This window comes from Vigna unguiculata, chromosome 10 (assembly GCF_004118075.2).
Source record: "Vigna unguiculata cultivar IT97K-499-35 chromosome 10, ASM411807v1, whole genome shotgun sequence".
In the NCBI taxonomy this organism is placed as follows: Eukaryota; Viridiplantae; Streptophyta; class Magnoliopsida; order Fabales; family Fabaceae; genus Vigna; species Vigna unguiculata.
In genome coordinates, this window is record NC_040288.1 from 23,465,103 (window position 1) to 23,480,920 (window position 15,818).

The 15,818-nt window shown below is 34.3% G+C and overlaps 1 pseudogene; it reads right to left on the minus strand.

Annotated features, from left to right (window-relative positions):
* Positions 1-667: 667 nt before the first annotated feature.
* On the minus strand, positions 668-5,436 carry LOC114165420 (annotated as a pseudogene).
* Positions 5,437-15,818: the final 10,382 nt, after the last annotated feature.

Sequence of the window (15,818 nt, forward strand, 5' to 3'; positions counted from 1 at the left end):
AAGCTAAATTGCAGAGGTTTTAATTTTGTTTAGCGGGGGTTTTTACCCTCCACAAAATATTTTGCAGGGGTTTTTCAAACCTCCACAAATAGGTTCCCCATAAGTTATTTGTGGAAGTTTTCTACAACCCCTGGTACCAGGTTTATATTGTGGAAGTTTTTTAATGGAGGGTTATAACCTCTACTATTCATGACTATTATTTTGTGGAGGTTTAAAACCTCTTTTATTTCCATAAACCTATTTGATTCCAAAGTTCCTGTTTTTCATTTTTTTTTTGTGGGAGTTAATACCCTCCTCAATTCGAGGATTATAAAACCTGTTTCGTTTGTATTATTTAATTTGTGGATTTATTACTGTATTTTTCTTGCGTTATTCAAATCTCATAAAAAACAATATTTTGTTTGTAATTAGAATTTCCTACTATACTTGACAATGTATGTCTTCATTTGAGGTACTTATATTTTTATATCAACAATATTTTTTTGTAAACTTCAATCAAATACTTCAACCAAAGTGCTCAAATATATATCATTAGAACTTTTGATTCTCAAAATCAACATATTAACATAAAAGCAATTTAAATTGAAACAGTTATAACTTAATCCATACTTATTCAAAGTTCATAATACACTAAAATAGTTTCATCCTAAAAAACATCATCAACACCCTAAATGTTGCTACCACCAGATGATCCTCTTGTACCCATAGAAGACTTAGGCTCATTTGCATCACTGGTTTGCTAAAATTATAAAAGATAAATATTAGCTGCAAGAAGGACACCAATCTCAAATCATGAAATCAACATGCATATACTAAAATAGTTTATTACTAGATCATTGACCTGCACAAAAATCATGATTATTTGATATCAATGATTAACTCACATCGATAAATGTGGAGGATGCTTGTTAGCTCTCCTAAATCGCTTCCGAAGTTGAAGAGAGAAACAGAGAAATCACCATTCCACAATTCACCTCTTTTGGCACCAGTTTTTTTGAACTGAAGCATATAACCCTCTTTTGCTTCGAGTTTTCGCTGTACCGAGGCATAAAAGTTGCCTGGAATTGCAAAAATGCCACCATGCCATTATATGCTTCGGTTCCTGACCAACCAAGGCATATAAGGCGAGGTAAAAAGCAAAATCTGCACTAGTGAGAACAATTAAATTTAATTTAATCTCAGAAAAGAAAAATAAAATAAAAAACCTGATTAAGATTGAGCATAGTGGATTCTCTTATGCAATAATCATTCCTATCATTATGCAGAACCTGAAAATTACTACTCACAAATTACTAATAATATTGCAAATTCAAAATAAAATAAAAAAATCCTACTCACTTGACATTCTCATGCTTTGAATCATAACAAGACCTTACTAGCCATGGGTAATGTTTCATTGGACGACTTTCTATCTGAAATCGCACCAAAGAAATGAGAGCAAAGAAGCACGAGTTTTATGGTATACTAGATTAAAACTTTAAACACTAAAACATTATGCAATAATTTTAATGAATTTTTATAATACAAATTTAAAATAGTTTAAAAGAAAATAGAAATTGTAACTCGATAAAAATTATGAAAAGGTATATAAAAACTAGTACTTTTAATTTTTAAAATTCCTATTATACATGTAGTTTTAATTCCAAATGAAGAATAACATAAAGGTACCAAGGGAGTGGAGTAACTAATCATTGAAATTGGTTATTGTCGAATGCCCAACCATTAAAATTGGGTCCATTTGTTTGTACATGGGAATGAAACAAAAGAAGATTGTATCCCATCAAAATGGTTGCTAAACGGTTACATCAAAAGTGGGTCAATTATGTAGGCACACATTTTCCTAAAAGGAAAAGAAACGTCACCAGTATAAGTAGCCCTGGAGTTTTGCATAAACCACAATGAAAAACAAATTACATTGTGCCCATTAAATCTAAACTTATAGTGCTTAATTTTCTGGAATAACAAAGAGAATAAATTTAATCTATATTACTAAAAGTTACCAAGGTTTTCCAAAATTAATACAAAATCAATATCAGGGTTAAGTGTTGCAACGACTAGTGGTGCAAGGCATTCTTCTAAAGATTCTAAAAAAAAGATATATGGGCATGTTTATTAACGCTAATATTCCAACCTATAATCCAAATATAAATGAACGTATTAAACTTTTACTCCTCTAAATCTAAATTATGGGTTATTCAGGTTTCTTACATATATAAGATACAAAATCATCATAACAGAGAGAAACATAACTTATAAATCACTAGTAAATTGAACTCATAGAAGAATCCAAGAAAAGAAACTTTAATTTGGTGAACATTAAGAATGAGCTTTCAAAAAGGAGAGTAGAAAGAAACACAACTAATATAAGGTTTGGATCAATCTCTGACCCTGCATATAAAAAATATTAATTACTTATATTATTTTTAAACAAGAAGTTGTGAAAGCTTATTAAATTGAAAATATTCTAAAATTCCAGTATACATGATCCAAGGTTCTACATTGAAAAACATAACAAACTTACCAAGACGAAAAGGAATGAGCTTTTGAAGAATCTTCCTTCCATTGATGCGCAACACCAAAGAATGATACAGCTTCCTCTCTCTAGCTAAACTACACCTTTCCAATGCTTCAATATCATCTTCTAGTGAATTCAAACCATAGAGACTCTTCCTCATGTCAGCAAGTGACAACAAGGCATCATAAACCCTTTTAGGCAGCAAGGATTTCTTGCTCATATTAAATGCTTCGTTAGGGAAGATATTACCATTCAAATAGGTAGTTCCACCATTTGATTCAGGACAATTCCCAACAACTGATACCGATCCAAAAGGAAACTCTTGCTCTACTGTGGCGGTCAGAAAAAGCTGAAGAACACCATTGAAGTACTAACTCGATGTCTATGTTTACAATATCATAGGAATTGTCTTGCTCGGTAAATCCATATCTATGAAGCAAAGCAGCATTACCCAATAGCCCATAAGTATTAAATACTTGTTATTAGGCAAGAGGAACTCTTACATATTATTGTAACTTCAAGGGAATAATAAGATGTTGCGTCAAGAGTAGCATAACACATTGAACGTTTGAATTCGAAGTGTAAAGCATATTTGCAAAACTACATACTATAGATAAGCATGTATTACTATGAGGTCGTTTCTATGACAAAAAAAATGATAAATCACTAACTCAAGGAAGAAAAATCATATAACTAAAAGGAAAATTCTCACCTTAGTTCCACTACTGACATCTTTTATCATAATCATTCCAACATAGAAGTATCATCCTCGCTAACTGAAGAACTCTCCAAATCACTATCAATGTTGTTCCCAACATTAGCATCAATTGATGCAATCATATCCGTAGAGGAATTTTGAACCAATGCTTCTTCTTCCTTAACAATGCCCTCATCATTATTACTACCATCAACATCACTACCTGATTCATAATTAGAGGACATAGTAGTGAAATGCACATCTTCTGCACCTGTTTTATGATTGAATCTAGTGTAGAAGACAATATACACATTATTAGAATGAGAAAATCTTCAGATCTATATCTTATACATAAACAGGAAAGTGCGGACTCTTCAAAATAACAATTGTGTCATGTAGTTTTTGAACATTTTAGAGTTACATTTTTATATTGTTTTACTTTTATTTTTAAAATTTTAAAGCAGAGCCAATGGGAATATCATAATAATTGGATGGGAACAACAACAATAACAAAAGTTTTGTGTGCATACAATGATTCGTTTACAAATACAACAATTCCATATTTCGAATTAAATTTTTACTATGCTAAAAGCATGTATTGTATTATAGTCCTGTCTGTTAGCTGTTTTCTTGCTTCATATCATATGTTGTATTTGTGTTTTCTAGCTCAAAAGATAATTTGTGCATATTACACACACGGTCAATTTCTTTGGAAAATTTGCTACAACCATTTACTTAAATTAAAAAGTAAAGCATCACCAGATTCTGATGCACTATTGCAGTTCTCGAAATAGTATACAAATACAAGAAGGCACAATTTTCTTGACAGATCAAATTTATCAGCATTTGTTGAATTTGAAAAGCCTTAAAGCTAGATCTAGAAATTATCGCTCTTTTCAACCAATCACAAATTTGAGTTACAGAGAACTTAAAATGTAAGAAATGGAAAATAAAGGTGTACACTAAGACTACAAAAGAAAACCATGTTAATGGCCATAGGCTCTACTTATAGATCTGCCAAAGGAACCATGCCAAAACCATGGTAATCATCAATCTCAAAGGATCGTGAAGATATAAGACTTTTCGCTGCAAAGTATTGTTCTATGTGAAAGAATTTCGGGTTTAGCTTTAAAGGTGCTAAATCCAATAGGGGGAGAATATTCTCTTTCTAGTCCTCGTAAATCAGAGCCTTGTCTTCTTGCACTATCTGCCTAAAATTGTAAGAGATCAGAAAGTTTTCATATGGTAAAGCACATAGTGTTATATTCCAAGATTCAAATCACTGGTATGATGCCAATGCAAAGGCTGAAAGGAACGACCATAAATTATCTTATAAGTTTTCTATGTTGTGCCAATCACAACTTCTCAGATATTTTCAGTTTATTTTCCTCTTTAGTACAGAGCTCACTAGGCGATCAACATATAAACTAACTAATTGTGTCTTTTTCTCATCTTTAACGTTTAAACTCCCTTTCATTGAATATAATTGTGAAAAACACTATAAGACAGCTTTTAATCAACCCCTGCCATGGCATAGTTCAGAATATGAAAATTCCAATGAGATTTTGTAATGCATAAATCAAAAGAAATGAGTTAGAATGCTTAATATATAAGGCTCCACCAACAAATACAAATGCAACTAAAATGCAGAAGTTGACTTAAACATACTGAAGAAGTTCAATTCACTTTATCTTCATATTTTGTTCACATAAAATAGCCAACAAAGCAAAATTAACCTTTATGTTTATCTACTTCTAATTAACCTTAATGTTTATCTACTAGAGAAGTGAATAACTACCGGGATAGGACATAGAGGCAGCACCCTTCGACAACAATGTCTAAATCGCCTGTTAAAGAAAAAACAAAACATAAGCCACTGGAACATAAAATCTTAACCAGGAACATAAAAAATATATCGATAAGGAACCTCTAGGTAACAAAAAATTCCAGGTGCACCTTGACTCTACAGAAGCCACTGGATCACAACCACATGTGATGGAGGGCCAGAGTGACAGAGAGGGCGTAACGAAGTTGAATCACATAGTCATTGATTCGCTACGAAAAGGGCTACCACATAGGCTACGACGGAGATGGCGCGACGGAGATGGGGAAACGAAGACAGCGCGATTGAGATGAAGCGACAAAGACAACGCTGACGGAGATGGCGCGACGAAGACGGCGCGACAGAGATGGCGCAACGGAGATGGCGCGACGGAGATGGCATGACGAAGACAACGCGATGGAGCTGGCGCGACGAAGACGGCGCGACAGAGCTAGCACGACAAAGACGGTGTGACGGAGCTGACACGACGAAGATTGCTGCAATGGAGGCTACGACATGGCTTAATCGCGGAGCGGAATCGATTGGCACTCTGAACTTAGGTTTTCACTGATTAAAAGGGAAAAATTCATTAACTATTAACTTTTCTGATTTGGAAAACACGTGAATTCACTCAGAGAAGAATGTGTTACAATCTGCAGAGGTCATAAACCTCATAAAAATAAATAAAAAACCCTATATTATCAGTTTTTATAAAATCTATCATAATCAGCCCATATGATCTTTATTTGTGGAGGCAGTGGCGGATCTTGCCCAATAATATTGGGGGAGCCAAAAAATATACTCAAAATTTATATTTTTAATTATTGTCACTATACAATAAAACTTAATACATAATTTAATATAACCGTAACTACAAAACAAATCACACATATCTAAAGTATTATTTTTTCATATTCTTGTCATCAATAATTAAATAAAAACTAAAATTTTCAGCTATTTCTTTTAATATAAATATGAAAACCTTTCTAAATAATTAATAGGAAATTTCTCATGTAACTCGTTGAACTTTAAGAAAAGGATCTTCTAATTGAACAATATGATCATTACTATTATGTTTCAGAATATGTAAAAAATTGAATTAGTCTTGTCTTCATCTTCACATGTAGCTTTCCTTTTATCACTTTAAAACAATGAATCTATTATCTTATTCTTCATTAATATTTATCACAACCTAATAAAAGATCGAGAGTTCCTAAAAATGATTAAAATCAAAAAATAAGTTATTACAATCTAATAAAAAAATGAGAATTCCTAAAAAAATCTATGATAATAAAGTCACAATTCAAAATCGATTATCAAAAAACACATCATACATTACTTTTACTTCTATATTCATAAAAAATAAATATAAGACTCATAAGATAAAAGATAATTCTAACTATTAAACAAATATTTCAGGATGAAGTAAGATATGAGAATTTCTTTTTTTTTCTTCAATTATAAAAGAGAAAAAATAAAATTAAAAGAAAAAATAATAAATTTGTATCTAACTTTTTTTTTAAAAGCGAAAAAAAACATGTGAGAATAAGAGATAAATCTCTCAAAAAGATAATAAAAAAGAATGTATCTTAATAAATATTTTTAATTTTTATTATATTTGATTTATGTTTTATCATTTATTATTATTAAATGTTATACTTTATAAAAAATTAAAAAAATACCTAATTTAATAATCATATTTTTTTTAATATAAACTACGTATCATTTAAATTTTTTAAAAAATATTAAAATTTTCTAAATTACATATAATATAAAAAATTTAAAAAAAATGGGAGGGGGTGCCATGGCTCCTCCCTGCCCCTCAAAACATCCGCCACTGTGTGGAGGTCTTTTTAACCTCCATAAAATGTCCCATGCTATATATCTTTTTTTTTTTTCTGACAATGAATAATGATGTAAAGCAATATAATTCAAAAAGAAAAGGAATGCATCCACTTATTGTTGTGAAAAAATCACAATATGTCTCTAAAGTCAAGCTTGATCGTCCAAGATGAAAGAGAAATCAAAATATATAATAATATGTAATTAAAATACTACGAAAGTTACCATTTAAGTATAACTATTTTCTGTTATTCTATAGTTAATTTTCATACAAATTTTGTATTTAACTATTATTTTTCGGTATTTCGTATATCAAAAAGATATGTGAAACAAATTAATATTTTGGGTTAAATATATTTTTTGTCCCTTAACTTTTAGTGAAAATTGAAATTAGTTCCTCTTTGAAAGTTTGACTTAATTTAGTCTTCCAATTTTAGAAATGCGCAAATTTAGTCATTTTAACAAAATTTTGTTAAGTTTATTTGACATTTAAAATGCATTTCATGTTAGCTGAAAAAAATTTATTAAAAGAATTAAATCTACGCATTTTAAAAATTGGAAACTAAATTGGTCCAAGTTTTGAAGAGGAACTAATTGTAATTTTCACTCATAACTAATAGACCAAAAACATGTTTAATCTTGATATTTTTAAGAAAATATTTTTATAAACTTTAAGTTAAAATGTTTAAAAAATATATCAAATTAAAACACACGTGAAAACTCCTATATTTTTCTAATTAAGAATAAAATAAAAACATAATTAAAGTATACTAATGAGACAATTTTCACTATATACCAATAATATTATTTTATGTAAACTGTGTGGCCCGCCAGGCGACATGAACTATGTGGTTGGTTTGGGTGTTCTGCGGTGATGTTGATTTTCTGGATAAATTGCCCTTATTTTGGTTGAATGAATTCTGATCTAAATTGTTGGAAATGTTATGGATGGATGTATCTTGGTGCATTGATGAATACATTATTATTAGGGTTTATGTAGGATTTGGGGTGCTTTGAAGCATGATTTGTAGATTTGAAACTGTTGAGATATTTTGTTCATTGAGTTTCAATTGATTATATGTGAAATTAGAAGCATGAATGGTGGTTGGTATGTGAAATTGGATTAATGAAATGAGTTGGGGAAATTAGGGTTCTCGCTGGTGTTGGAAAAATCTAGGTTTTGCCTAGATATTAATGCATAGCTTGGCAGTCCATCTTTGCGGCTAGACAACAACTTAGTGTATTGATGCACTTGGCATTTTGGTTGTGTTGGTTGCGAGTTAGGTTTCCTGTGGGCGTTATATGGACTTATGTATATGGTAGTGGTATAAATGGGCAAAGGATATTGTGAAAGGTCTAATGCATGAGATATAATTACATATTGATACTAAATCTAATTAGGCAAGAGATATTGGAATAACTGCATGAAACAAGTGTTGTAGGGGTAAGATGGGATTTTGCATGTTATAAATGGTAGTAGTACTAAATCTAATAGCTATGTTTGATGTGAAGTGCTATATTAAGTCACATTGGGCATAAAAACTGGTACTAAAGTTGTTTGAGTGTTGTTATTTTATATTTGCTATGAGCATGCATTATTCTTAGTTGGATTTGAATGCTAGCATGGCTTTGAATTGTGGAGTATATATCAATATATATATATATTGGAGTGGATGTATGATTGTGTAAAGTTGAGACATGTTGAATGATATTGACATGCAATTGGTGCTTTGATGTGTTTCTGTGATGATTAGAAGTGTGTTAGAATTGTTTGTTGTGCATAAAAACCAGTACAATCATGTTATTAGTGTAGCGCTTGGTGGTGCGGACTAGACAAGGAGTCCCTGGAGCATGTGCCGCCTCGCGGTGAGTAGTGACCACCACGTAGTCTGCAGCACAATTTCGCCTAATGATGCTTAGCCTTCGCCAACGATAGTGTAAAGGCAAATGGCTTTTTGTTGTGTGTTTTGCATGGGTTATTGTGATGGTTTGGTCTAAGATATGCTTCGATAAATTACGAGTGGGGAGGTTCGTAATGGAGTTGGAAACGCTTGATTAATACAAACGAGGAGGTTCGTATTTGATGTCCTCTTGTATGGGGATACGAGCGGGGAGGTTCAAATGTTTTGTGCTCATAGTTGAGGTTGTTATGACTAGGGAGGTCATAACAGATGGTATTCATGCGTGTTGGACTACAAGCGGGGAGGTTTGTAGAGTTCGACTACGAGTAGGGAGGTTCGTAGAGTTGGACTAAAAGCGGGGAGGTTCGTAAAGTTGGAACACGAGCAAGCATGTTTGTGAAAGTATTGAAATCCCTAAGGCCATAATTGAGTGTGTACTTGTCTCATATAGGTTGTGAGACCAGAAAGGCATGATATAAAGTTGTGTATAAATAAGAAATGTGTTAAGTGATTTGGGGAAGTTATATTTATCATTATTAATGTATGTTATTGATTTATCTCACCCTTTCTATTTGTGTTTGGCGATGATCGTGTGAATTGTCACACGGGACCAGATGTGATTCTAGGTAAGGATGGTGATGCATAGGGACGAAGTCGGGGCTAGGTATCAGGATTATTTTAGAACTTGATTTTTGATTATCTTGTAATTTTCTTTTCTGTGGTATTTGGATTATGCATTGTAATAAAGCCTTTGAGGAATATTTCTATTTTACGTTTTTTAATGTTTTAAATTTTCTAGTGCTTGGGAATGATATGAGGTATTGAATTCTATTTTAAATATATATTTTTCTTTATCAAGTAATATACGCCTATGGTGTTACAATCAACAAGATAGTTTACTTATGGCATGGCTTTTTTCATCTATAACACTCATACTTTTAAGCAAGATGGTAGGTCTCACTACATCAGTGTGGATATGGAAGAAGTTCAATTCCTGCTTAAATTGAAACAAGAAGCCTTTAATCAATACCCTTAAACTCTAGTCTAATATTAACTTATCCAAAATCACTTGAATAATATTGCTCTGATATATGTACCTTGGATATTGATTAAATCAACAAGTGTTATCATAAAAAAATTGTTGGGCATTAATTCTTTCAAATCAAATAAGTTAGCATGTTTATTATAGTTTTTGTCATTATAAAAAACATGGAGCTTATTAGCATTAGACATTGGACACCCTGTTACACAAGTCTAATAGAAAGGAGGTTTTGATTATAATAAAATCAATAATGAAACAAAGAAGAAAAGTCAATATGACAATGTTCCAAGGCAACCAATAATCATTAAGATTAATATCCAAATAAGCATTGGACATAGAAAAGTATAACTAAGTCTAAGACCTTGGTAGATCCTTATAAATAACCATTAAGGAACCATGTTCCTTACTAAATGAAGATATCTATTGGGCTAATATTTGTTCAATGAGTGAAAGCAAAAGTACAACAAAAGCATAAGTAACATAGAGAACTATGAAGCTTAAGTCTAAAGGAAACACAATGAAAGTGAACTTAGACAAGTTCAAGGTACATGTGCAAATATAAAAGAGTCACAAACTGTTAGACGTATTGAACAATATAGACATATTCAGCAATATAGACTCCCATTTAAGTTGTTAGACGATAAAGGTCATCAAACACAATTTACTGTACAAACTCTTTTAGACTAAATTGAAAAAAATTAATAACTAGACAAGTCAACATGATAAGAAAAAGCATTAGACTAATACAAGTGTATGACGAGTCAAGACAAGCATGGAAAGGAATTAAATAAGTATATGTGTCAGACAAGTAGAATAAAAGGTGATAAATGAGTCAAAGTCAACTCAATAAGTTGAATGATGAATATACCCATTAGACGAGTGCTTCCATTAGAAGACTCTAAAAGAGTGACTAGACGAGTTAAAAGATGACAAGCATTATATGAATCAATTTCAGATGACACGATAAAAAATTATCATATCACAAGCTGATAGAACGATAAAGTCTAAATTGATCCAAGAAATTTGAACATTTAAATTGATGATCAAGTCAAAAAAGAGAATTGCACAACAAGTCTTAGCATTGCTAGAAGATATTTACATTGGAAATTTGATTGAAGATTTAATCTAATGAATATTATATATGATTGATCAAGTTCAAGAAGGAAATATCATTTGATTAAAGAACTTTAATGTTGTCATATATTTATCAACCAATCATGAGAAAGAGGTATACTTTGCGAATCAAAGATTGCAATAGAATCTTTAGATGATTGAAGCCTCAACGTTATGACATTTGAAATTCAAATTGTTGAATGGTTAAAAAGGAAACAAATGATAATTCATAGGAAATAATATAATCTGATTGATATAACATGTCTACACGAAACAATTATAAAATGTTCGTTGACTATATTCAACCCCCCCAATTCTAGAGCAACTTTGCACAATAATATATTGGTGTGTTGTTGTGTTGAGAAAGTGGATTGAATTAAAAAGATGTTATTATGATAATGTATGTATGTTTAACCTCATACTATGATTAATGAATTAATAGGTTATTTATTATGATATTATAATTACTAGAGAGGTATTACTAGGATAATTTGTATGTATCAATGCTCTAATTCTAGAGCAACTTTGCACAACAATGTATTAGTGTGTTGTTGTTTTATAGTAAATCATTCAATCTATTGGGCAACTTTAACTCATATGATTAACATGCGTGTAGATTTAAAATCATTATTTTCTATTCAACTAAGAAGCAAAGGACATAGATAAACAAAAACCATAACAATAATCAAAATAACAAATGCATAAATTCATCTAACCTCAGAACCCAGCTAAGAAATTACAGTTGAATCAACCCTAAAAGCTTGGCCCTCCATGGCTTGGATGGAATACATGATAATATGATGAAGGAAAGAAAATAGAAAGAAAGGAAGAATGAGAGATGTGGTGGATGACGGTATTTTCCAAAACCAGAGAGTTGCTAAGTGTCTTCTTCTACTCCCTTAGGCCTCTTTATATAGACTTCAATTTGACTTGAACTTTATCTGTTCAGTTGCTAAAATCTTTTATCTTTATTTAATTAATTAGCAACTTAATTTTTGTCCAATTTCTAATTTTGCCCCTCTTATTTAACCATTTTTACAAAATTGACCAAAATTTGACCAGAGTTGATTGCTTCATTGACCAGTTGACCAAATTTGACTAGTTTTGACCAGTTGATTGCCCTATGAGAGGCTGACACGTGGCTGACACTCTCCAGAATTAGGGTTTCACTTTCACACACTCTTCTCCAACTAGTTTGTGTGGAGGTGCAACGACGACTGGCCACCCCTCCTTCTTCGGCGACGTGTTGCTGTTGTTCCATGCGTGATGGTTCGCGCTTCCATGGTGGACTCCTAGTGGTGCGCGTTGGCTGCCTATAGATGCGTGATGGTATGCTGATTGTAGGATCAAGATGATGCTGCCATGGAAGCTGTAGGTGTGCGGCTGGAGACACGATTGTAAGACCCAGGAAAATTAAATAGTTATTTAATTAATTATTTAATTAGGACGGGTAATAGGAACATTTAAAGCAATTAATGTGTGGAACTTTGACGTGGAAAAGTACTAGTTCAAGTGGTTGAGAGTACTTTATGGTGTGTGAGGACTTGGGTTCGAGTCCTATGTGTGCCACTTGAATGTTAATTAAATTATGTATTTTTGTTTGATTATATATGGAATGCGTGGCATGGTGATAAATTCCTAAAATTATAGGAATTATCACAAAAGATGATTTGGTTGAATTGGTTGCACTCTTAACTTGGTAATTGATTGGTGGTGGATTTAAGTCTTGCTAAGAACCAAAATAGATGTTTCATTTTTGGATTACTTTTATTTTTGCATGGCATTGGAGAGGCATAGGAAACCGTAACTGCAGAAGGAGGCATTCGAATGGTTGAAAGTTTTATGCCAATGAGTAGTTGTCTAGTCATTAGGCATATGAAAACTAATTTTGATTTATAGTGGGAAGGGAGCACTTAAAAGTTATAATGGTGAGAGAGAGAGAGAGAGAGCTGGAAACTGAGAGTGAACTGGGCAGCAGCATTTTTGGAGTTAGGCACGAATAGTTGAGAGAATTGAGAGTGGAAGATAGTGTGAGAGTGCAAGAGAAGACTCAAGGAAGGTTCGGGTTTGTGAAGTCATCAAGGATTCGAGTGAAAAGCGGGAAATCCAGGTAAGGGGAGTTGTTTTTGCGTGCTTTTTATCGTAGCCATTACATTGTGCCTCGTATGATCATATGTGTATAGAATCTCTGCCCTGTTTGCACTGTTTTTCGCGTTTTCTAGGTTTTGCCAAAAACCGCCTGGCAGGGATGAATATCCGCCAGGCGGCGCGACAGTGCTCGCGGTCATTGGCTGTTTTTGTTGTTGTGGGTGTGAAGAGTCAGTGTAATTCATGAAATTCAAACGTGCTCATCCTATTGGGTGTTATCCTAACTTGGACTGATTATAATTGTTAAATGGTGGGGTTTGGACCCCCTCGGGATGGATCATTCATGATCATATGCGTGAGGGTAGAAGTTAGGAATATGTTCCGAATGGATTTGCAAACAGAAGTGGAGCCATGGTTTATATATATATATATATATATATATATATATATATATATATATATATTGTTGTATTGGAGTGTCTGTAGAATAGGACTAGATATTGGTTATGGTTGACAAAATCGTAGATATGGAGGATTCTGCGTTTGGGTAGACGCTGTTGTGCCGCCTGGCGGCTCTAGGCTTGCCGCCAGGCGATAGCAAGTCCAGAGGTCATGTGGTGAAATTCTGGCAGCCATGTACGAGACTGTCAGGAAGGTCTGCGAGTCTGTTTTGAGAGAAAGTATTTGTGGATGAATTGTGGTGAAATTGGGTATGAGACAACCATTATAATAGGAACCTTAGAGTGATTTGATTTTTAAATTGGATGTGGTAAGAAACAGGTGGGAGGCAGTAGCAGTTAACTAGGAGTTTAACAATCATTTTGCTGGAAATGAATGTGAATATTTAAGTCTTTGGTGAGACTGTGGTATCAACCAAATTTCGTGGTATATTGAAGAGTGTGACCATAGATAGTGAGGAGCTAGCTGTTTTCATGAGGCGGAAGAAGTTGCTATTTTAAAATAGTGTTCTTGATTAATTGGGGGAGACTTAAATTCGATGGATTGGTGATTGTAAAGTATAGGACTGAATTACATATGATAGTTGTAGATTAGCCAATACGAGAGTGTGATATTGGAGTTTCTATGTGGTCTATGTAAGTGAGTTAAATAGTAAATTGGATTAACTTAGGTGACATAAATAAGAAAGGTACTGTTCTGGTATGGCGCCTGGCGGTATACTGATGACCGCCAGGCGATGGGTTTAACAAGGGAGAGCACTGTACGGAGGGGCGCCTGGCGGCACATCGAGCTTCGCCCGGCGGTAACGGGAAAACAGTGGCTCTGAAAGGAAGCTGGCGCCTGGCGGGAGGGGAGTACCGCCAGGCGGTCTGGAGCGATTTCGCCTGGCGGCGTGTGGGCCGAGCCAGGCGGAAATGCGACTGTGCTTTGGTTGTTTTGGGTATTATTTGAGCAATGATGATACACTTGGATCGAGAGATGTTGTGCCATGAGCGGGTAGGTTCATGGATGGTGTTTAACATGTGATGATATGAGCGGAGAGGTTCATATCCAGTTACTCTCACATGGGGATACGAGCGAGGTAGGTTTGTATTTCCGTGCTCATGTTGAGAGATGCCACGTGCGGGGAGGTACAAGGCTGGTGGATCACATGTGTTGGACTACGGGCGGGCAGGTCCGTAGAGCAGGACTACGAGCGGGGAGGTTCGTAGAGTAGGACTACGAGTGGGGAGGTTCGTAGAGGCAGGACCACGAGCGGGCAGGTTCGTGTGAGCATCGTATTCCCGAGTCCAAGGCTAACCACTTGTGTGTTTTGAAGGCTGAAAAGCCTTGGGGTTAAGGTCTTGGCCAAGAACTATGTATAATGAATAAGATGGGTGTATGCTTTATTTTGCATATTGTATATCTGTTATTTTATTTTCTCAGCTCACCCTTTCTGTTTGTGTATGGCGATGATCGTGTGATTCGTTACATGGGAGCAGATGTTGAAACAGGTGGAGCTGAGGATGTCCAGCCGACGAAGTGAGGGCTAGCTTTGGGGATTAGAGCTAGGGATTTTCTCTTGTGTATTTACTATGTTTTATTACGAACATGAAATTTTGGAAATTGTAACACTTTAATATTTAGGTTATGAGTTTTGGCGCGTACGCTTTAAATAAATTAAATTTTTCCCGCGTTGGGATTATTATCCAGACGACTTTAGATTTGATTTATTTCTTTTATTTATTTATTTTAAGTAATATTCCTTAGGGATGTTACAACGAACATGTGCAGGTTCGAATTGCTGCAATGAAGGATGGTTGCGTCGCAGAGATGGTGGAAGCTCGCAGGTTTTAGGTGCAGCAGCTGTTGCGGTGGTGGCTCGAAGTGCAGGGACGGATCGCTGTCACGATGGTGATGCAGAATCGGTGGTGGCTACCTGTGTTGAGGTGTGCGACGCGGTGGTAGTGCTGGTGCGTGAGCGATGATGGATGTGTTGGTTCTTGCTCGCGTTTCCAATGTGGCTAAGGTTTCCGCTGCTCTTCTAACTCGCGGTGTAGGGATGAACTCGCGATGGTGGCTGCAGGCGCGATGGAATCATGGTCGCAGGGAAGATGATGTTGCTTTTCATTTTGGGAGATGGTGACGTGGTAGTGTATGGTTGGCAAGTTTAGTGAGTAGAGGATTATGACACATGTCATCATGTGGTTGGACAGATTAATTAGTGGAGGATTGCCACATGGCATGATCTGGTTGAATAAAGTTTAAGTGGTAAGAGGGGTGCAACTTAGTAAAAATTGGGGGTGCAGAACATGTTTTTTTGGTCCACTTGCAGGAAGAGTGTGTAAATAAAAACAGGA